General features: G+C 32.5%; 1 pseudogene across 1 annotated transcript in view; it reads right to left on the minus strand.

The window, feature by feature from the left end:
• LOC148282840 (inhibitory POU protein pseudogene) overlaps positions 1-26,044 on the minus strand; it is a 117,221-nt pseudogene that overhangs the window by 10,849 nt on the left and 80,328 nt on the right. The window contains exon 2 of the transcript XR_015822011.1: positions 11,624-11,680. The product of XR_015822011.1 is annotated as an inhibitory POU protein pseudogene (transcript). The remainder of the gene's footprint in view (positions 1-11,623; positions 11,681-26,044) is intronic.

Here is a 26,044-nt window from a genome sequence, read left to right on the forward strand (position 1 = left end):
ATTCAAGCAAAAAAATTCTAGCACTGATGCATGATTCAAGGTTTAAGGAGATTCTTAACGAAAATATGAAACGTATTGTTCATAGATGGCGCTTTTATCATTGTTTATTTATAAACAACAATATTTTGAGTTTGTCCAAATTTTTGTAGACGAGGACTGGATTCAACTCCCTGGGGAGCTGTTTATATTAACATATTACAATAGAGAAATAACATATAAGAAACGTTAATATAGAAGTCTAGGCATCTACAGGGCTTATGACCTGTCAATAGCTGGTTCAAGTGGCCACTTTACACACTGTGTAACATTCACCATTCTGCCCATATTTGAACATCTATATTCCTTAAATTCTTTCATCTGTTGATGTTTGTGAAGTTAACGAGCTGAAACTTTTATTTGTGCGGGTGAGAGTCATCTAATTGAATTATTTCACCTACATACTAGGCAACGCCTGAAAATGTTATTTTTTTCAATTTTTATACTTCTTCATGGATCGGTGGATTTATCAACATAAATCCATCCATTATAAGATAAATATTTTTTTGTTTTGTACACCATTTTGTGAAAATAACCTAAATTATATTGTTATGGTATTTGCTACAATCAATATAGTGTAAAGTTTCCGCAAACCAAGTTTTGTAAAATTTTAATTGAAAATAAACGTAACAATAGCATTTTTCAATAAAAAAATATAATATTCATAATATATAAAATTTTCGTTTAGAATCACCTTAAGAAACTATTGAATCCGATGGAGAATGCAGCTTGGCAAGCATTCAAAAATGTTACTGACAGTTTCCAGGTAAGTCAGAATGTTTAAATATCGTGCAGTTTAGAACGGAGAAAGTATTACATTTTTTGAAATGATAAATGCCTGCATCTTGGAAACCTCGCGTGATGGGGGAAAACCTATTTCTCATTTTAAATTCAGGAGAACAAATACTATCAGAATAATTTATTTTTTTCTAAGACAAAAAATGATTTTTTCTTTGCTGCTTTGTGTAATATTGCTACACTTCAGAAGAATATATTTTTATTATGTATTTAAAATATTCTAATATTTTTTTGTGGAAAATCCCAATTTTTATTTTAAAATAAATAAAATTAGATTAAAAACAAATTTGACCAACGAAGCGACAAGCACCAGACATGAGGCAGGGAAGCGGCTGGATAGGGGAGCGGTAGGGGTTTGTAAAAGGGATGCTAGTCTGTGATATTAAGAATTTTCTATAAGGATCTTATTAAAAGTTTACCATGAGGAATGTTCCTCTAAACTTTCGCGGTCTGGACGCCGACTTAAACACCGTATACTCGTATATGCTTATAAAAATGTTATCTAACTCGTTAAACAAACTTTGTTGATAAAAAAGTTTAGTTTTTTTTTTATTTCAATTTTGAGTTTATTGAGTTGTTTTAATTTAATATAATCGTTTACTTAAAATAATATCACGAAGTTCTAAAATAAAACATAAACGTACCCGTGGGCAATTGAAAAAATACATATCATCACCGAGTGAAACTCGTAACTCCCGATTTTGCATAAAATTAGATTTGAATGCCATTTAAAAGTTAGAACTATTATACATCTTCGTTAAAAACCTGGAAAATGAAAAAACAAACCTTCAAACTCCTTCACGTTTTTAAATCAAAATGTTATACTCTTAACTCCTTTTTTTTGGTAATTTTGGATTGAAATATGTCAATTTTCGCGCGTTTTGTTCATTGCTACTGCTTTAAATCGAATATTTTTTTACGTTTATGACGTCCAAATCAACTTTGTCTGATTTTTATGCAAATGGTTGATGCAAATCAATTATCTTCATCAACATTGTCAAATGCACTCCAAATAACAAAAACTCGGGATGAAAAAGATGAGTGCATTATTTGTGTTGCACATAAAATAAGAAATTTATCACAATATCTCGATCTAGATTGACAAACTTGGCATTTTTGTCAATCGAAAACGCAATTGCAAAAAACATAAACTATAATATTTAAATAAAACAGTTCGTTGATAGAAAGGCTAGAGAAGTAAAACTTAAATTTAATTAAACCTTGCCTTTTTTCGTATGGGTTTAAAAGGGTGGAAGATCGGGGGCACCTTAGAAATCCCGCCCAGGGTGCTGGTAGTGCTAAAACCGGCCCTGGTCTACCATTATTATTCATTATATACAGACAGCCTTTGCTGATGCGCCTATATCTAGTGTACTGCTTTTTGTCCAAGTTCTTCTTTAAAAAAAGCGGGTTTGGAAGTGGAATGGACAACTAAATATCTAAATTTAGTAAATGGGGTCTAGAATTTCAACCGTCCATGCGCTCAGTAGCCGCAAGACTTGTTGGTATCTAAATTCAAATTTTATAAATTTGCTTTTTATTTCATTTTTAAAATATCACTTAAACTCTAAACTTCATTTTCAAATAAAAAAAATAAAAATAAAAATGTAAATAGGGGCTAGATTTCTTATTGTCCATGCGCTCTGTAGCTGCAAGACGTGTTGGGATATTTATTTATTGTACAGCGCCCTTGAGGTGATTTTCACAAAAATGGCGCTATATAAATTATCCAAACATTATTATTATTATTATAATTGGAATTTAATACACAAAACCAAAAAAACATTAAAGCTCGAAGCAAAAAAGAAAATGATAAAAGTAATTTTAAAATATTTTCGCCATGGCCTTGCAAGCTATATTGTTGAGTCCTAAATATAATGTTAACTATAAAACAAAGTTAATCGTGCATAACAAAAGATGGTCATTGTTATTTATGACACGAATCAAAAGGTGCCCTAAATGCCGAAAAGTTTGCTTCAATTGTATTTGTTTTTTAAATTAATAAAATATCACAAGTATGCCACATGAAAGCAATAAGATTATGTAGTACAGTGATGGTTGTATGTACCAAAATGGAAGCTTTCTAATGTCTAATGCTCTACTCAATGTGGCCATGACTTTCCAAATAATAATTGAGCAGACATATTTGGAAAAGGGGCTCACCCAGATGGAGGCCGATTCCATGCATGCCGCTATAGAAAAACGTTTGAATAAAAAAACATCAAAATTCCAGCAGAGTACTACGATATCCGTAAGACGGCCCAGAAAATGCACAGCTTTATGATGTTCACTATTTAAACCATGATTGAAAAATCTTTTTAGACAATACAAGTTTAACAATTTGATTCGTATTAGGAAAAAAGGTTATTTTTTGGTTACCAATATTTCTGATTTGTAGTATACTCTAGATGGAAAAATCAATTTTAAGAGTCTTTATTCAATAAAATCAATTTTGTTGAAAAAAAAATAATTCGTGTCGGGAATCGAACCCGAGACCTCTTGCATGGTAAGAAACGTGCTGACCACTATGCCACGAGGTCGACATAAAACACGGCTTTTAAACCAACAGCATCATTTTTAACAAACTGTACAATGATCGCAAGACGAATCAGTGGATTGGAGAAAGTACTAAAATTTTTAATGTAGGAAAAATAATTGCGGAGCTGAAGTGGAATTGGGCGGGTCGTGTTTTTCAGCAGATGGACAAAAAAATATAGACTGGAGGCCGAGAACAGGATACAGAAGCGTGAAGAGGCCCCAGAACAGATGGTCAGACGACATCGGAAGAGTCACAGGTCCAAAGTGGCAGAGGGTGGCAGTTGACTGGGAATTGAGGAGGTTCAAATGAGAGGCCTTCGTTCAACACTGGATATGAGAAGAAGGCTGAGAAAGTTATCAAGAACAATTTAAATCGGGTTATGGTCCCGTGGCTAGTAGTGTCGCGGATTCATGGATCGAAAGCCCGAGGTTCAAACCCCACTCTACCTCAACTCGATTACCATTTTCCAATAGTGATAACTTTGTTGACACGAATTGGTTTGTAGCAGAAGAAGCGTCGCGAACTCACGGATCAGAGGTCTGAGATTCGAACCACGCTCCATCACACTTTATTTCCATTTGCAAGCATATTTATCTCTGGCAAGTTGAAAATGGCACCAAAATTAAAATGATTCACGCAAATACATTTTTTTTAAAATACCGATACCGAAAACTATTCATAAAATGTGTGTGGGATTTTATTCATGTTATGTTTTTGCAGTATACCGACTTGTTTCAGCGTGTTAAATTAAGCTCTTGAATTACATTAACAAGCCGGTACCCGGGTGTTCTTCACGGTTCACCCATTTAATATTGTCTATCTCTACTAAGTGAGAAACGTGTATAGTGGGTGGAATTAAAACAGACATTTTAATCCTTCAACATCCGGGGTAAAACTGGAAAGTATTCACCCCGAACAAAACCCGTAGCGCCTCTTCCGGATTTACCCGCATTATGAAATGGGAAATTCTGTTACGCTAAAAGTTTTTTATTTTTATAAAATGACGCTACATTACCAGGCCGGGAAAGTTTTCAGGGAAATAAACTGGCACGTACTGCCAGAGATGAAACTTGACGCGGAAAAATGTGGTACCAACTTTTCTAGAATTCTGTCTGGACGCCGCGCCGCGACGCCGCGCGTCGGGACGCCACGCCAAGATTCGAGTCTCAATTCAATTAGGCTTAGCTAGCTATCGCTAAAGTGTTCCGGGGTCTTCTTCTTTTGAAATACTTGAGAGATTTTACACAGACGCTTGATTAATCATTTAGGATTTATAAAATAATTATTTTATTTTATTTATTTACTAAATTCACTAAATCAATTTTTTCAATACACGTGATAAATAGTTAGGTATTTTTATACTGACATGTTTAAATTTGTTTTTAATCATTAAAAAAATCAAGTTAAATTTGAATGACAACACTACACCTTTTTTAATGTTTCAAATATTCTTAACTATAAAATAATCCTAAAATAATAATACTACGATTTTCATTTTACGTCTTTGAGCCGATTGAATTCATAATTTTTGCATTGTGATTTTATGGTAAATAAATAAGTTATTTGACTAGGAAGATCAGAAATGCTCAAAAGTTTTAAGTTTTTTGAAAATGTGTGTTTTTTCTATACTTGTTGTAATTTTTTTAGTAAATAAATATGTTGTAATTTGCATGATAAATAAATCTAAAAAATAACATTTATTTTTGTCATCTAACCGTGCATATGATAGGAAAGGTATTGAATCGGTACAACAGTTGCAGAGCGTCTCGATAATTTTTTGTTACACGAAAGTCTTACGTTTCAGGTGTCTATCCGGGGACTATGAAATGTCAGTGTTAAAACCGATAAAATAAAGATCTCATCGGAAACCGTACCGAGTCGTCTTGCATGATCGACAAATGCGCTATCCACTAGACGACTAAGTGTAAAAATGGATTTAATCATTGCAGATAAATAAATGATATTGAAACAATTTTAAAAGGAATAAATTTTATGACATCAATAATTATCTTTAGGACGGAATAAAAAAAATAAGTATGAAAATTTATTCGTAGATTTGTCATAATAAAGTTTTTTTTTCCTTATTTATTTATGGTTACATGAAATAACTATCTTGAACCATTGAAAAATCGCGAAGGAGATTCAAAGTGCTATATTTATAATGTTCTCTTATTTTGAAGCGTAGGCGTGGTAAGCACACGATCAACAAAAATAAGTGGCTTTAATTGATTCGCTCCCCTGATCTTATAAAATGGCATTTGGAGAAGACAAATCGCTGAATAATTAAAACCCCCATTTAGTGGGCTTTCGTACATTTTCCTCACAGAATTGCCACAAGTTTTCCATTAATTAATCGATAAAATAAAACAGCTCTATGCGAATGAGCTATTGGTGTATTCAGAGTAACCGGTTTGGGGGACATAGAGGCACAACTAAGTTACTGCTTACAGCCCATTAATAATGCACCCTTCGAATTTTCCAGCGTGCGTATTTATAAAAGCCTTTACTTATTTAGATGTAGTACCTGAATTATGTGTTTGCATTCGGATACAAGTATTTGAATACTCGCACGTAAACCTAGAACATGTTTTAATATCTCATTCATAAAATATACTGCAACACAATATTTGTTTTGTACTGTGTAAGTATAAAAAAATCCAGAACTGTATTCTTCACCCGCCTAGAAATACAAAGTTTAAAAATGTTGATATTAAATGTATAGTTTAATAATAATTTTATGAGTTTTATAAGGACATTAATGTATTATGATTTTTGTACTATTTAAAGATCTAATATCTTATATAAAAAAATGGATCATTTATGTGTGTGTAATAGAACGTGGCGTAGTGATCGATGCATTTGCTTACCATGTAAGAGGTCTCGGGTTCAATTGCTGATATAGTTGACATGAAATATTTATTTAAAAGGTGTTTTTACACTAGAACATTTCATAGTTCCTCGACTGACACCTGATCTATAATATTTTGAATATGCCCATATGTTTAAAGACAAGCTGGTTTTTGTTCCTAGGGAGTTATTTAGATCTAAATTTGTTGCAACAGAGAAGGAATACATTTTTAGGAACGGAATATGGCATTAACATGACTTTTCATTGGCTGGTTTAAATGGCCTCTTTACACACTGTGTAACATGGCGTCGCCTACTAGGTGAAATAACTGCCCAAAGCGTCGCACTCACATTAATAAAATAGATGTAAAGCTAGGGTTTCCTAGGACAGCGGTGCCCGTATCTTAACGGCCGTAGTGAACGGTGATGCGGTGGACAGCCGTCGTAGTGGTGACTAGAGAGTGGTTTTATTTTTTAACGGTGATATCAACACCATTTTTATAGGAAACCACTCTCTAGTCACCGTTACGACGGCTGTCAACCGCATTAATGTTCACTACGGCCGTTAAAATACGGGCACCGCTGTCCTAGGAAACCCGAGCTTAAGGGTTGAGGAACGGTGGATATTTTAACATTGGCAGAATGGCGAATGTTAGACAAGTCATAAGCCCTGTAAATGCCTAGACCTTCATGTGACCTTCTTGTAATTGTATACCTTTTCTATTATAACACAAATAATTTAGATATTAAGATCTACTTATTTTCAACTTAAGAAAGAGTTCATGGGATTGCGGGTCTTTCAGATTAATAGGAAAATTTTATTACGTATAATTTTAAAACAAATATTTCTATGTTTTTAATATTCAAACCATTAACTTTGTGGTCAAACATTTTACTAAATGTTACTAAATATTTGTATATAACCACTTAACGACTTTTCTATGTCTACAGGTTTCGAGACGTACCCGTCTCTTTGTCAGGGCACCAATTAAACCAACATACAAACCAACATGCAAAACCCACTATACACCTTCACCATAGTTGTTGCACAAAAATATAAAACCAACACGATATGATTAGGACAAAATAATAAGCACATGCACTGATTAAACTATAAAAAAAATATTCTGTTGTTTGAGAATTAATAAAAAAAGTAGAGGGGATGTCGTGTTGGTTTTATATTTTTGTGCAACAACTATGGCAAAGGTGTATACTGGGTTTTGAATGTTGGTTTGCATGTTGGTTTGATTGGTGTCCTGAAGAAGAGACAGGTACGTCTCGAAACCGGTAGACATACAAAAGTCGGTAAGTGGTTATATACAAATCATTAATAACATTTAACAAATATTTCTACCTGAACTTGATTTCTCCATATGATTAAGCAGAGAAGATGGAACTCCACGTGCGCCTTTTATTTATTTAGGCTTTATTAAATTATTTCACAACATCTAAAAAACTATAACAAATGTTTAATATTGAACACTAAAATTTACTAAGAACGTATTTTCAGAATTTATTGGAGGAATTTCAGTAGTCTTTTTTATTTTTTGTTAGTAGACTATTAAAAGAAGACAAAGTTTTTTATTTTTATGTATTGTGTTATCTGTACTACGATTTTTACGAAGTTTTGTTTTTCTGAAATTACTCCGCGTGTGACAACTCAAGTTCTCTTCCGCTTTTTCTCGGTAAATTTTGCCGGCCGAAAATCTTCCGCAACTCTCTTATCATTAGTTGATTCATATGAACCAGTCATTCAAAGTAGTTTTATATTTTTTTCGTACGTTTTCAAGAAATTTTGCTTTATAATAAGCTTGTGCCAATGTTTGCTTATATTTTAATTTTCTTTATTTGCATATTTTTTACCTTTTTTTATATTCTGCAAACAGATTATCATAATACTATTTGCTTTGCAATAAGCGCCAATGTATTCGGCACTGAATTGAATTTAATGTTTTAATTTTTACGGTGCGTAAGAAAATATTTTTTGCTTCCAATTTTCCGTAGGACTGAAATATTTGATTGTTTTTTTGTTGGTGAATGCAAAAAATTGTTTTCAAAATTAATAATCAATAAATTGACATTTGTGCAATAGTTTTTTTATCCTCGAGTGCATCGAATGAAGAACAATACTAGCCGATCATATTAATTTATTGTAGGTCTACTTTCGTGCCACTTTAATTTACCTCAAAATAAAAATAATAATTATAATATAATCTAACTGTACCTACCTAATATATTTATTTTTTGTACACTTTAATATTGTAATTATTTTCTCTTGTTTGAAAGAAGAAAGAAGGGAGGACTGATAGCTCCGTATTACTCCGTATGGATCCGCCGGCGAATGGATTTTTAAGTCAGAGTAAACAAAAACTTTTTTTATTTTATTATTATTGTCATATTTTATTTTTATTTTACGCGTAGAATGGTGCAGAGTGGCTATTTCATTCTACGATTTTTTTCTTCTTTTTTGACATTGTATTTAGTAATGTACAGAAAACTATAATTGGCTTATAATTTTGGTTTATTTGTAAATATTTTTTTTTTGCAGTATTAGGCTTTGGTTTTATTTTATTTAATAAAAATAAATACTTCCAACCATACGCAAAGCTGAATGATAGTCCGTTTTCTCAACTTTCACACATCTTATCATACATTAAACCATCAAATAATAACTTTTTTATTTGAATTTCTGTAAAAGTTGAATATTTTAGATAACGTGGGGACTTTTAATATACATAATATATGTTAATACATACAAACATTTTCGGATATTAAAAGTATATTTCTTAAGATATTATGATCTTAAGATATGAATCCCTGAGAGGATTGTTTCTTTTGAATCTACCGGTCTTAGTTTTATGGTTTCCTTGTTGACGGAAAATCCGATTTATTACAGAACTTTCTTTGATATAACTCATTATATTACATAAGCCTAATAATCGTAAATAATAAATTGTACTTCAGTGCTCTTAGTCAACAACAAAATTTTGTTTATTTTTGTACAAAAATGTAAAGAAGCATTAAAACAATAATGTTCAAATCTTGTTGCGTTAACATTTTTTAAAATAAAATCCAATATTTTCATGGTGTGCTGTAAAATAGAATGAGTTTTGTTAATATTTGTATATTTTTTTATTTATTCATAACTTTTAAAAAACCGTAAGGGTTATATGTTTAAGCAGTAGTATAAAGTCTTATCATGTTATGTCACGTCTGGTTAGTTTAGTCGTCATGTACTTTTTCAGGTTGATTTTCAATTTGTCTCCAATGTAAATTTTAAAGTAGTAAGGTAAATCGTTGTAGTGTTTAAGTCTATTTTGCAGTATTTTAAATCGGGTTGTGGTCCCGTGGTTAGTGTTGCGGACTTACGGATCAAAAGTCCGAGGTTCAAGCCCCACTCTACCCCAACTTGATTTCCATTTTCTAATAGTGAGTTATTTACAACTCGTTGAAAATGGCCACCAAAATTGAAATATTTGGGTAAATTATAAGAACGCTAATATTACTAATATTTTTGAAAAAAAAATTTTTTTTTTTTAATATTCTGCGTTTTTTTTTTTTGTGATTATTTACAAAATTTATCACGGAATAAATGCCGACTTTCCAAGTTATTTTACACGTTTGTGCGATGGGTTTTTTCGAGTAAGTTAGATAGGATTATTTTACAGGAAAACACCTGAAAAGTTGCATCTTTGAACATTGAACTACGTATGTATGATGATAAAAAATATTAATTCGACCTGTTTTTAAACACTTGTAAATTCTTAACTGACCTACTGCCATTTTCTTTCAATCGGTCAATATGCATTACTCAATTAAAAGTTGAATTATTACAATTTCAAACATGTACAGATTGTAATTAAATACCCACCTCACAGCAAATTAGCTTTGAAAGTATTAACATAAAAATGCTATTTATTTGAAACTACGTGATGTCACAAAAGCGCAATGGGCAAAACACAATACTTTAAACATATCGATATCGCATTCATGTGAACAACATGCATTTGTTTCCAGCAAAGTAGTTGAAAACGTTAATCTCTAGGATCACAAACGAGGCTATGCTTTCATTAGGATTACGCTAACAGTTGAATTATTGTGAATGCATCGCTGTTTGGTTGTATCGTGGTATGTACTCGTATGTAGGCATATTTGTATATCAACAGAACATGCAGTCATTATCATTACGCAGCGCTTCGTGTGGTAACATTGCGCAATTAATTGGTGATTTCGCATTTGGGTTCAACCCAAGTCATTAAAACGTATATGCTTAATTGGGTGGCTGAATAAGAATTCGATAGTGCTTTGATTGTATTAAACGAATGTTTTGAAATATATAAAAACAATAAAAGAGAATTATGTATAATATAAGATGAATGAAATGTTAATCATCAAATAATTTAATTATACATTTAGTATGTAGCAGAACGCGGTGTTTTCAGAGCACACTGCAAACATTCAAAAGTATGAACATTATTCTTAAATTCCTAATCAAAAATAAAGTTACAACTTCTTTTTTGTGAAATTTTTGACAAACATCAATTGTTTTCAATAATTAACTAATATTATTTTTTTACAAATATGAATTAAGGAATATTATTATTTATATCACTACAGAGATGGGTAGAATTTTTGTTTCAAGATTATGGATATTCGAGCGTTTACAGGGCTTATGACCTGTCATAGGTTGGGTTCAAGTGGCCACTTTTATGTAGAATTCTACAACATTCCCCATTCCGCTTATTAGCGAATATCCATATCGGTGACATTTTTGGTTTTAGTATATATGTCATGAAACTAAAACCAAAAATGTCACCGATATGGATATTCGCTAATAAGCGGAATGGGGAATGTTGTAGAATTCTACATAAAAGTGGCCACTTGAACCCAACCTATGACAGGTCATAAGCCCTGTAAACGCTCGAATATCCATAATCTTGAAACAAAAATTCTACCCATCTCTGTAGTGATATAAATAATAATATACCTACTCCCCCTTGGGATAAAACCCAGAATTGTGTGTGTATAAATATGTAAATATATATACACATACCAAAAATAATATTATGAATTAAGGAAATTGTGGCCGAGTTTTTGTGACAAAATCTTAAGCACCCTGTTAAATTATTATGCTTTCAGTTGTTTCGCTTTAATTATCGAATACATATGTATATAAACATCGCTAAAATACACCTCAAATATCGCACAAAAATACACAAAATGCAATAAGTAAATTTAATCGCAAAAGCACTAAATAACAACACAATTAATTTATTAATTTTATCGATGAACAAACTTTGTATTACGACAAAACATACAAATGCCTTTGAATGCACTCCTGGTTTTATAACAAAGTTTCTTGTCAATGTTTGTTCATCGATAGTTCCTTTAGTATGTACTTACATTATGCCTTGGAGACCAAGAATTGCACATCAGGGACGCATCTTCTAAAATTCTGGTCTGAAAATAAAGGTTGATTATTAGTGTTTAATTTAATTAACATAAAAAATTGGTCACGCAAAAACATCATATTCGTACAAGTAATATTTCAATATATATTATGGAAGACATTCGCAAAAATGCAAATAAATGTATTTAGTTTAATATTGGATAAAATAGCTTAATTAGATTTTGTAAATATTTTTACATTCATAAATATTTATTTGAAATCATTTTTAAAAACATAAAAAAATATGCATTGTCAAAGGAATGTGACATTTGATATTTCATAATAGTTTAAATGACGGATCAAGACGAATGCAAGTTCCGTTTTTTATTTGCAATATTAATCAAAACGTTGTATTTAAATATTTTTTAATCGACAAAGGCTAATGACGTTTTAATATACGTCAGCGGGCCACGCTCTAAATTGTATCATTTGATCAAATGTATTTTATGAGAATAAATAATGATTAGACTCAAGCCGACTCATAGAATTATGATCTTAGAGATGTCGTCTCGGTATACAGTACTTTATTGTGTGACGTTTATTAGAATTTCGCTTGAATAAGATAATTAAAAATTAAGTATTAACAAGACTAGTTAACAGCGCGGCAGCCGGCAGTATCGCTGGCTGCAATTTGCTTCTCATACAAGCATGGAGCCGTACAATGGAGTCCCTGGTCATATTAAAGCTCCAGATTAGTACATGTCAGATTATATCCAAAGTCAGGTCTTCTTCGTGTTAGCGCCCCCTCTCTTAGTACATAGACATTCCCTTTGTGAATTTCATTTCAAGCGCGAAATTATAATGATAATTATACAAATTTCATTAAAATTGTTTTCCTTAAAACAACAGCCCTGCGCGTTGTTTTAATCCTAATTTAGCACACCGACGCAAATATGTTTATTTTGTTTCCTACTTTAAAAACATATTGTCTATATACATTTACAATACCAAAATGATTATAATGTTCACTCAATTTCGTTCGTTTTGCGCGCAGTTCACCACACATATCCTATTATAAAAAACTAACACGCTTTAAATAAACTAACTATTTTTTTAAATATTGGAAGTAGTTTATGAACAGGTATTTGTATCACAAAGCGAGTGATTATTTTATTGTTATTACAGCCGCTATCGTATAAATTAAAATACCTAATTTACTACTTAAGTTCGTTTGAAGAAGAAATTTCCGTTTTCCAGTATCTTAGTACGAAATTGTAGCATCAGTTAAGTAAGAAGCGAGTAGGTGGATGAATTTTCCCCCATTTCTTGCGAAGAGGGGTAATTATTTTCATTGCTTTTATGATTCCCGGAGTGGATTTACAATTATGTATTTGTGAATATAATTCAGAGGCAAAAACAAAGTCAGAGGTGGGGGCATTAGTACTGCCGAAAGGGAAAGAGTTAAATTCAAGTACAAGATTTCAATTAACGTCATCACAACCTCGCCTTCGGATGGTAACTAGATGACGAGATTTACATTTAGAAAGGATTCCTCTCCACTGCTCTGAGGAATCGTTAAATACGTTTTAAGAGGCACGATCCTCAACGCGACTCGCAATAATTTGGAGATTCTGCGATGGGATGGTATTATGTTTTATTCACTTAGGCTACTTCTATTTTTTATTACCTCTTAGGTGTACTCACGAAGCTTAATAAGCTCGGATCGAGAAACAACTCTACTGAGTCCACTTAAGCAGAAAATTGATGGTTGTTTGTTTTTTAACAACGTGAAAAAACATAATTATCATTCCTGTTATAAAACCCACAATTATATTCGTATTACCCACATGTATGTGTGTACACAACGAATTCCTTGACAACATGGATAATTCATTTTAAATTGAATCAACATCTAAGGTCTCGTTTTTCCGGTGAAAAATAAACAAGATGATTGATACGAGGTAGTTACAAGTATTCAAATAATATGTTGTTTTCTTAAATACGTTACATTGATAGTTCGCGATCGATTTAAGAAATATTGACATAACTACGAATTTTAAGCCAAGAAGGTGGGGGTCGGAATCAAATAATTATTTCACCCTTCCACCCATCGGTTCTGCAGGTACCTTATACTTAAGCTAGGCTACACCTACCCTCATAGAGCATTAGGTACGTATAAGGGTTTGGTTGTAAAAGGCAATGGTGGGGGGGGAGGGTGGAAAGAGATTATGGTAATTGAAAAAGCTTAGCGTAATGAGCAGTGGATGAGAGTTTTAGCGTTTCGCCATTCCTTTGTACGGGAACTTAAAAAGAGAGCACTTAATAGCTTTAATCCATAAAATGTTTTTGGATCACTAACGTTTGGTAAATCGTTTCTTGGATGAACTGATCGAAAAACCAACGTTCCTTTAACAAAACCCTAAAAATGTACATTATTTTATTCATCCTGAATTCGAACATTTCATTTGTTCAGTATGTTAATATGTAGATATTATATTAGTTTGCTGGTAAACTGAACACATTGCTTTAACTTTAGTACCAAACGAAATTATAAAGATTTTTGATATTAGCGGCTTTAAAATAATAAAGTATTTACAGACAAATAATTTCATGGAAAAATGATTGTATCGTTCAAAAAGTTTAAATTTATTTATCTACCTAATTATTGTAATAACGTCTGAAATTAATGAGGTCATTGATCATTATTTTACAGTTCAAACTAACTAAATATTCAACATTAAATAAAACGATTCTTTCAATTTGAAGTAAGACTTGGAATTGATTACTATTATCCATTTTTATACATATCATATAAAGCCTTTATCAAACTTAATTTTGTATTTTAACATGTCCTTAGAAGACAAAAATTAAATATTTTTATTCTTATTCGAACATTGAAACTACTGTTATATTTACAAACTTATTAGTTTTCCAAAAATGTATGCCTATTACTTCATCTCACTCTTAACTATTTTGTGAGAATTTTAACTTTCTTTTTCAGACTTGGCTCATACTGGGTGGAATATGAAATACAGTTCTGCTAAAGAAATGGGATTTGAATCCTGGACGAATGTTTTCAACTCTATGATTTTTATACGATTTGTCTTTGATTTCACTCTATTAGCATTTTGACGATATTTTTGCTAAAACATCACGCGTGAAGCGCCCTGTTCGATTCCAGGCAGTTAGGAAGTTCAATGTATTTTTAACTTTGTTTATTCGTTATTAGGTTATCAAAATAAAACGAAAAAAAAACATGATTTTGACAGCGCTATGATTTTTTAAAGTTTTGTGGTTTTATAATTACTCCGCCTGTGATGTCTCAAGTTCTCTACGATGAATTGTCCTGATTGGTGGGTTGGCTTCCCGATTAATGCAAACGTATCACATCACTCTCATTGGTTGATTTCGGAGAACCAGTGGCGCTTATTCATACATTTTCGAGAAATTTCGCAGTACAATTAAATGCTTTAATTTTTAGTGCGCTTATGAAAACATTTCAAACATCCAATTTCCCGTTGCACTGAAATTTAACATTTAAACCTGTGGCTTTAAATTGCAATATACAAAACTTAAGACCGATCATCTTACTTTCACGTAGCAGGTGATTGGGACTTGCTTTTTTTAATTTTATTTTTCCATACATATAATTACATAGAACTTTCATAATAAGAATACACTTTAAAAATACATCTTAAATTTAGCTAAACCGTAATTTGGAAAAAATGCCCGCTTAAACTTCGGCGTTCAGACGTGGGCCATTGTTTTTTTAATAATTTATACATTTATAGTGAATAAACATGGTATGACATAACCATGAGAAGAAAAACAAGATTAACAGATGCTTTCATTACAAAAACATAATTTATTTGCAGTATATAAATACATATATATATATTTAAAGGTGTTCATCTGTTCCTACCATGCTAATCTAAGAATTCAAACTTTCTTTAAACTGTATCAGAGATTTAATGTTTTATAATTCCTTAGGTAGTAGATTGAAGGATCTTGGACCAATGTGTAAAGAGTGCCTCAGTGCGAACTAAGTTCTGCTTCCTGGAACTGACAGTAAACTATCGGATCTATTGCTAATCCGATTTTAAGTATTGCTAAATAATTCCCTATTTATGGGAACATATTTTTCAGGCACTGAAATAAATGTAATTTTCTAAAACTAAGCAGTCCGCTCTCTACATATTGTTCATTACCAGTCCATGTTTTTTGTAGATGATCTTAAATAAACTTTTCTGTTCAATTTCTATTCTTAATTCGGTGTATCAATGCAGTGCCTTATGCGGACAATGCTGATGAATAAAACTTCTGGGTTCGTATGTCATTATTTTTATACATATTTTTATACCACGTAATATTCTTTTGTATGTGGTGCTTCTATTTTAGTGTTATTTGGTCCCCGAAGTCATTATATTAACTCCAACATCCTGAGTCAGTAACGGTTATAATAATCGTTAAGGTCTACCAACGGGTTTTAAACTCGTGAAATTGGCTGCATCCTAGAGTTAATGCAACCCTTAATCATAAACATTTACTGTTATGTCCGACGTTGGGCCTTCATAAAACGGAGGACCGTCAACTTGCAATACTGAAAAGAAATTGAGGTTTTTATTAGGCGACTACACCTTTTTCCAAAATTCATTCAATACTTTTATTAAAAACATAAGAAAATATAACAAATTTTATTAATTACAAGATGCAAATTATTTATTCAACCCACCTTAAAATTGTTCACAAAACTTTACTACACGTCCTTTAATGATTTAAAGCATATTGCAATGTTTTTTTTTTTTTATTAAAACCCGCAAAAATGCTTAAAGGGTGACATTCAAAACCGAGTCTTATTTGACCCAACACCGTCACGTACATATTTGTTTGACCCAGCGGACTTTGAGTGTTAAATAAGAATGTTTTTTTTTATATTACCTGATTTTTGTAATCGGCAATTATATACTGACAGTGACTTCTAACATTCTGTGTCCCAGCGGATAGTACGAGTATTACGTACCTTTAGTTCTGAGTGTGAAATAGAACCAGAATCTGAACAAGTGTTTTCGACTCGCTCGCGACTCTCAGGTAAAACCTTTCAAAAAAGAAATCGAGTGGAGATAAGTCCGCCTCGTTGTTTAGTGGTTTGCGCGTTCGTTTATCACTTTTCAGATCCCAGGTTAGATTTCTGGTAGGAGTACGTGTAATATTGGTGATTAAGGTAGTTCAGTATCTCTCTGGGCTGGCACCTGATGCGTAAGACTGATAACCTAATATTCCATGTAACTGAAAGGTCGCACATTTTCGATGTGTACATATTTTCCGGTTTTACTGAATTTCTGTTTAATCGAAACCTCATCTGTTCCATCAAATTCGCTTATGCGGGACTTTTGAGTACTATAAATATTGTTATTTAATCAAACTAGTGTGAGAAGTATAAAATGTTCGATGTGTTTTCAGGCATTGACTTAGTAGGTGTAATAAATTTTAGTTCGCAAAAGTTGACAAATGAAAGAATTGTATAAGTATGTTCCAACATAACAGGGTAATGTGGCTACATAAAACAGCCAAACTCCCATATTCCCATTGGGATGTTTTTCATCTCTGTTTTAACTGCAGCTCGTGCACCAACTGCCGTGGCCTAATAAGCCGGACACGCAGCGTCACATGCAGACGGGTGATGGGCGTGAATCTATCGTCGATGTCAGACTGTCTAACTAGACTCCACGTGGTAGCGATCAGACCATCTACCGCGGAGGAGTGCAGTCACTATCAGTTTTAAAATTTATGAATGCTGTAACGAAAAGTGACTTTTGTGGATTTTGGTATTGAGGTAGTTTTGTGGATGAAAGTACATAAGTCTTGTGAATAGTGTAAATATTTAAGTACTTTATATTTAGTTTACGTGTTTAAATAAGGTGTCGAGGTAGTTTAGTACGAGAAATAGTAGGATTAGTTAGGATAGTACTCGACGAACTTCGATGAGGCTCGCAAACCATCAAGTCACTCCTCCCGAAGAGGAATACTGTGGAAATGAATGTGAAATGAAAGAGGACGCAAATTTTATCGTTGTTTAATTTAATTACTAGGTATGTATTATTAGGTAGAGAGCGAGCTCTTTAACGTTCCTAATAGCCCGATACTTTACGGATCTGGGCTTGGAGGAGGAGATTTAGCAAAATGCAAACTCTCGCCTTCCACACAGTAGCCAGGCTCTTTATAGAGGGCGAGAACTATTCACGAGGACCCGTCACAATAGATCTTTACAGTTCGTAGTGACGTCAGGAGCTTGCACAGTACTGACCCTGACCTCTAAGAATAAGAATAATATGCAAATGTCGAGATCGATAAGAAATTAGTTTTACGTTGTTTTGGACATGTAGGCTAAAAAAAGGCTAAAAAAAAAGAAAAAAAGGCAAGAGAGATATAAAAATTCGACATATACTTGAAGATGGACATGTCAAAAGTCGGAACGTGTTGATGTAGAGGAATCGAGGTAGGTATGCAAGGACAGATTAAAGTGGCATTCTATCAAATAGCTTGATGGTGTGTTTGTTTTGTTACGTAAATCCATCTAGTTACATAAAATAGATTGACATTTTCTCGTTAAAATTATTTAAACGATACTTTTACAAATAAAACTATTCAAAATTTACAACATATAATTCAGCACTGACTATTTGGAAAACAAGTGTTAGTAAAAACGTGTTGAAAATTTAAATACTAAATATTAGAATCAAATTTTAAAATTAAGCGACAGTTGTTTTGTACTGTTAATGTGGTGTTTTGTACAAAACAAATCTAAACAACAGTAAGAAGAATTGATTCATTTGGTTTCGAGTGTATAAAAAGTGTTTTCGTTTTCGTGAAATTAAAACGATTTAACATTCAATAAACGATTAAAATCAAAAGAAAATTATAACTAATCCGACTTTTCATATCATCAACAACATTGTTTTATTATCGTAACAATATTTAATCCATTTTTAATCTAACTGGTTTGAAAATGTAGGGTTTATAATAATAGTATTTAGTTGTAATTTTATATTTTTTGTTTCGACCACAACATACCAGGAAGTCTTATCACAGCAGTGTGAATTACAGCACCTAGGTTGGAGAAAAAACGCGCTTTATTTCACTGATTTCACCTAGAGTAAAACTCGGGACCACAGTGCGAGAGGCAAGCGTCTTAATCATTACACCACGCGGGCCGACGCGCCTATTTTCATGTGAAAATATTTATTTATTTTATTAAAAGGTTATTCTTATTCTAAACAAACGAACAAACCATCACGTCGTTTTCCCGTAGGGGTAGGCAGAGAGGACAGAACGCCAAATCACTCTATCTTGGCATACAGATCTCGCTTCCTCCACATACATACATCTTCTCATGCACGCACGCCGAATATTCCTACTTTTGACGTGTCCATCTTCAAGTATTTGATGGACTTGCTCTTGCCTCGGCCTTTCTCGTTTTCTACATCCATCAACATTCGCATCGTAGATCCTTTTAGCCGTTATTTCGCTGTCCATTAGCTCTACATGTCCAAACTAGCGCATCACCCCTTTCTTGACGCTGTCGATAATGCATATCTCAGCCTTACACAGTTCACGGATCTCGACATTTGTGCACCTATCATACATCGTTTTGCCACACATTCGCCTGAGGGATCGCATTTAACCTACATTTATCATCATTTTTCCGATTCCATACTTTGCTCGCATACATTAGAGTTGGCACTAGAACTCCGTTGTGAACTGCTAGTTTATCCTCCTGAGATAAACATTTGTTTGCCAAAGTAGATTTCAGTGAACTTGTGTATTCTTATTCCATATCCGTCATTTATAAGTATTTTATGTCACCATGAGCAAAAGCCTAACTCTTTTTGGTGAGACACTATCATATTGTTTTCCCTCGATTTAGTATTGATTTCAGTACCTAGGCATTAAGAAAGTTTTTGTTTAACAAAAACGTACATTTAGAAACGCTGTTTTGTCGTCATTACGTACTTAATTAGTATGTGATAGTTATTATTTGTAGAAGAGGCGAAAGACGCTCACTTTTTCATCAGCAGTGTGTAATGCTCGCCTCAGGCATCGTAGCACCAGAATGGCTCCCCGTGCGCCAGTAGCCGCGTAGCCCGCAGTCGCTACTAGTGACGTGGCGAAGATCGATAATCCGCCTGCTCTCATTGGCCGGGGGGCGGGACCAGCGTGACAGAGGGACGGGAAAGAGAGGGCGCGAGGATCGAGGCGCGAGGGAGAGAGAAGGAGAGGCAACCCCTTGCAAAGTGCATAAGTGGATTCGGCTGTTCGATGTGATACGAAATTACAGCGATTCGGTTTTCAAACTTGATTGTGGTCGTTGCAAAGGCCTCTTTTATTGTCATCTTTACTTTCCCCCGACTGAAAGGTACTTGTAATACCGGAAGTTGCGTGTCATATGATTACCACGTTTTGACAGTATTGATTTTTAACCATTTCCACTATTGAATGACCGTTACATGAATAATAGGGTTATTGGAAATTTAATTCTTTTGATTTGTACGAGACACGCACTTCAATTTGGTCCAAAATAATTCCGTTTTCAATTTTCAAATGTTTCGGATTTATTTTGGGATGATTTTTATGGCTGTCAAATATTTATATTTTAAATTAACATTAAATCGACTACTGTTTTCTTATTGCACTAACAACCTGATTAATCTTTAAAAATGTTTTAAAATGCTTCAATAATACAAAGATTATTGTTTTGAGTTAATCTCCATCATTAAAATTAAAGTTTATTTTTTCTTCTTACCATTGTTTGCACCTTCTGATGTATAAAGCAATGTATTATTTATTTAAAACAATATTTTGAGTTTGTACAAATTTTTGTAGCCAAGGACTGGATTCAACTCCTTGGGCAGCTGTTTATATTGACATATTACAACAGAGATGAATAACATTTAAGAGAAGGTAATATAGAAGTCTAGGCATCTACAGCGCTTATGACCTGTCTTATTATATTTCCTTCTCTTTGATGTTCTTCGTCTCTGTTGTAATATGTTTATTTATTTAAAATATCAAGTACATGAATAAGTGCGCTTTGGCGGACTTATTGCTAAAAACAATATCTTCCAGCTAACGAAAAACAGATTAGTCAAGAGACAAATTGAGAGACTAAAAACTGTAATAGCATTCGAACTGTGGCCCTTCTGACAAATTTGTTACATTAATTTAAAAAAAAAATTAAAAAAATACACAAATTATCAGTGACACAGGGAGCTATGGAAAGAAGAATGCTGAGTATTTTGTTGATAGACAGAAAAACCAATATATAGATTAGAGCGAGAACAAAGGTCACCGATGTGGTCCATAGAGCTGCCAATCAGAAATGGAGCTGGGCCGGTCATATAGCCAGAACAACAGACTCTAGATGTACCAAAAAATCCTGGAATGGCGATCCAGAACGGGTAGAAGACAAGCAAGCCTCAGACAAGGTAGTCTGATGACATAAGATGAGTTGCGGAAAGTGGTTGGATGTGGTAGGCTCAGGATAGGGAGATATGGAGACTAAAGAGGGAGGCCTATGTTCACCATTGTACGAGAGACGGTTGATGATGATGAATGTAAAACAATTATTCTTACGCTTTAGATCATTGATATGTAAAAAAATGACACGGTATTCTTTAAATTTAGCAAATATTACAAAGCCCTCGACAACCCGGCGTTATAGGGCTATTGGTTAGATGGCCATGAGATTGGCGTCTTGGGTTCGATTCCTGCTAGTTGCAAAAAATAAACCGCAGAAGATTTTCTCTCAATCTGCCTGTTTTTGTGTTTTTGATGTTTCTCTCAACTTTCTAAATCCCCACATTTCCCACCTGTATTCATATTTACAACTTGTTTTCATCTCTATTTTCTATTTTATTGTAAACCCATCGGATTCCTCGTATACCGGTACCGATAGGGGCAGGTATGATGGTTATAAAAACATTTGTTTTTAAATGGCAAAAACGTATGATTTCCTAATTTTGCGTGCGTTTTACCAGACTACAGCCTTAACTTTTAACATAATTCAGAACTGGCATACAGTAATAGGTTAGACCCCTATCGATTTTTAGCACCCTGTGCTGAAGGGAGCCATATAATAAACTCGTTATCCATCCGCAGTTGTTACAGAGTTCAGAATAGTAAATTGGTGCAAAAAATAAATATTAAAAAAAATAATTGCTGAATATTAAATTAACGTATTACGGATACTTGAAGTCAAATTAAAAATCTTTACAATATTCTATCTCTATTCTCGTAAATGATCAAGCGCTTTATCCACTACACCACCGGGCAATTTATTTGTTTACACTTGAATAATATTCTTTAGATCGGGGTTGTGATAGTTCGATTCGGACATTACTGTTAAGTTTGGTTCGTGAGATTTCGGTTGCTTGATTCCTATCGGCCCTTGTCGGCACGCTTCGGCCATTTCCGCGTGGTAAATGATGTACTTCCGGAAGTAGCGCACGCGCCATGCACGTGTGTGATTTAGGGGCAAGTACGAATAACCCACCTCTCACGGAAGCGCATCTGCCATTACTAACTGGTCGACAGGTGTTAATGACAAAATCTACCTGTTTCACGTATACATATTATGCATATTTCATTTTCTATTATTTTAAAAACGTCGTTAAAGAATCGAAATTTACTGCGTGATACTTATGTTTTTTTTTATTGGTGTATTTGTCTAAAAACTTAGCTAGAGTATTTAACAAAACTGATGTATTGAAGAATAATTAGTGGTGTTAATCATTTGTCATTTGACTAATGCATTTCTAACATTTTACTATATCGCATAGTCTTTGAATCATAGTGTAGTGATTGGCGCGTTTTCCTACTAAACTTTAGGCCCAGGGTTCGATTCCCGGAAGATTTAGGTGAAGTATTGGTTTTCAAGGGCGGAAAGTGAACTTTGTATTAAAAGTAACACTTGGGCATAGAATTAAGAACGGTTCAGAAACCGCATACGCGCATCAAACAGAAGGTAACGAAATTACTCTTAAAGGAGTAGTTTTACGTTTTAACCCATTAGTTTCTTTGTAGACGTCGCCCAGTACGGAACTCCCAATTTGAATTTAATTATGCCGTATTGTGTCGTTTTAAAGTGTGTAAAAACTGCTGGGGTCTTAAAGAAACAGGGTGGGATCACATTTTATGTGTAAATAGCAAATGCATGTGTAAGTAGCAAATGCATTTCCCAAAAATTTTTTTTTTTTTATATCTGTCAGATTGTCAAAGAAATCAAGATAGACATTTTGTTAGTGCTGCCCTTACTTATCTACGCTGTTGTGTCAATCAATGATTCCGAGAATACAATAAAATTTTTGAGAAATTAACAAACCGTTTTTTTTTTAATGTAATTATCATACATTTGTGTTTTGATTATATTTTTCTCGGTCTGGCAACCCAAAGCAGCGCACGCATGCGCGCGGCAAAAGTGGGGAAAAGTGGGGTTTTTTTGGATAGCGTCCGATGTATTCAAATATGATTCTACGCTACTTCTGGACTATTCTTAATTCTATGCACCCGGTCTTTAATGTAAAAAACTGGTTCAATGAATTCGAGCATAATATTACGGATTTATTTTGATACGACGCCGACGGGGTAAAAGGAGAGAACAGTGTATGGGATTTGCACAGTTCAACATATATTTAGAATAATATACTAACGAATTATTTTTAATATAATATTCAGCAAGTTTCATAACTTATCACTTATTGTTGTATGATTGTTTCCGTCAGACGGGCCAGAGGTCCGAGGTTCAAACCCCACTCTACCTAGACTTGATTTCAATTTTCTAACAGTGAGTTTTTTTTTAAATGGCCGATAACATTGAAATATTTGGGTAAATTATAATAACGCTAATATTTCTTTAAAAATACTTTTTTTTTTACTTTTAAAACATTTTACATCGATCAAGTAAGATATTTCATGTTCTTTTTTGTGAGTATTTTTTATTTTGAATTGTTAAGTCAAAAATAAAAATGGTATATATTTACGAGTAAACGTTGTGGTAGTATCATAGTAATTATTTTATTGCGTTTTCTAATTAAACGTACATTATTCAAAAAAGCAGCCAGTCATAGAAAAGTAAAACTGAGATAATAGCTTTTTTGTGAAAAGAATCAATAATCAAATCTTCACAACAATAAGAATATTTTTTTACTTTCGAAAACAATAAATAATGCATTCATTCGTTTTTTAAAGTACAAAAAATAGCTTAATTATGTATTGTATTTGACCAGATTTAATGATTTTCATGACAGCATGATCTAATATTTAATGAAACCCCATACAAACTCTAAATGCTTGAGGTGACATTAATTTTCATGACATTTTTACTTCATGAAATTTTCAGAAGGTGATTTTTTCAGTTTTTTTGTGTGAAAGCGGCCGGTTGTTTTAAACAGAACAAAGAATTCACCCTCTTGAATTCGATAACACCAATATTAATTGTTTTCAAAATTATGGACTAGCTGCTTTCTGCATAGCTACGTTCAATTGAACGGTGCCGTTTTATTTGTGCTTTAAAAATACAATTTATCTATTTAATTTAAACAAATCAACAAACAATTTAATTTAAAATGAAGAGGGGCATTGGAGCATAAACTTAAGAAACAACTGCACCCGTGTAAAACCAGTTAATTCTACTGGAGTATTTGCTCAAAATATATAATCCGGGCAAACACGTCGTATGATCCGGCTTATAGTATCAATTATTTATTCACGAGTGATTGAAGCTATCACCTATTATTACTAAGGAAATAGATTGCGTTTGTGTAGTTCTAATATTTAAATATTAATTTATTATACTTATAAAAATTCGCATATAGTTTTATTCCACTTTTATTTATAAATTTTTACCAGTGACCGGATTTCGTCGTGACCGACATTGTCAGACTGGTGGGAGACTAAACAAGTTTCCATGTTATATACAAGTGCAAACAGGGGTTGTAAATCATGGTTTAATGTAATTATGGAAATAAAATAATTTTAATTAAAATCATTTAAGTATAAAGTAATAACAGTTATAAGAATATAAGTTTTGTTTGAATGTATATAATAAAAACTGGTGTAAATCATATAATGTTATAATGAAAATGTATTTGAATGGTATGTTGTTAAATTTATTTAAAACTTTAACATATTATACTGTACACATTATAACATATTAATAAAACATATTTATTAAAAAATTGTACAAATTGTATGTTAAAAATGTTTTTTTTCGAAGGACTTTTTCAGTGTACAATATAAAATTAAAAGTTACAGATTACACAAACATCACTCTGTCAGAAGCAAAATTTACACTAAAAACGCATTATGTAACTTAGTTGACATTATAATAATAAATATGTACATCTCCCTTCCCCTCCTTATCCTTTCTTCAAGCATTCTTGTCCTAATCCCGCCCAATTTACAATAACATACTGTTCCCAAAAAATATTTGATTGTTGAAAAATATTTACGAGTACATGAAAATAACATATTTATATATATAAACTTATATGAATTTATTTTATAAGTAATATATTTTCTTTACTAACTTTGTATACTTTGTGGAAATCTGTTATTAATTCTGAGTTTATCCACTATATCTGTTTGTTTCGGTAATTTTAAATTAGGTATTTCAGTTGAAGATATTAATTATTCATACTTAAATCAATATTTAAATGTACAAATATTAGAAAATAGAATAAAACTGAATGATTTGTTATTTTAATTAAAAATATTATATTCAATTGTTCCGAACTGTTACAACTGATTAACTTGCGAGTTCCGGGCCGGGTTACCCGATTTAATAAACTATTCTATGTAAATGTATCTACAACAAACTACAGTGCATTTTCGCCAATAAGGAGAATTCGTACATTTGCAAATAAATACGCAAATGACGTAGATATATTTAATATAACACTTTCGAACTTTAAAAGGCAGCGTATCAATTTACTATCTTCAAATTGTAATACCTAAATAATACTGTGTTGATTTCAATTGTTTACCGTTTATTGACTTATACATGTATTCCAAATAAGTATTTTTCTAACTTCTTCTAATTTTAAGATTATTTTAATACAACTTATAAGCAAAAATGTACTCCTGTTCTCCACTGTAATACATGTATGTATTATTATATATCCTCATATATTTTCGACGAATATGTAATGATTTTTTAGATTTTTTTTTATTTAATTTTTATTTTTCTTCCTCTTCTTAATTCATTTTTATTTTTGCTCCTTTCTTTGTATACAATGAATTTCTGTCTTCATATTTAAAAATGCACTTCTGTTCTTTCCACTTTTATACTTATGTGTAAAAATGATTTTTTGATATTTTTCTTTTTCTTCTAAAAATCATTTATATATTTTTTGCTACTTTTTTGTAAAATACATGTGTGT

The sequence above is a fragment of the Micrasema longulum genome, unplaced genomic scaffold, assembly GCF_059751315.1.
Source record: "Micrasema longulum isolate JH-2025_06_02 unplaced genomic scaffold, ASM5975131v1 h1tg000285l, whole genome shotgun sequence".
Classification (NCBI taxonomy): domain Eukaryota; kingdom Metazoa; phylum Arthropoda; class Insecta; order Trichoptera; family Brachycentridae; genus Micrasema; species Micrasema longulum.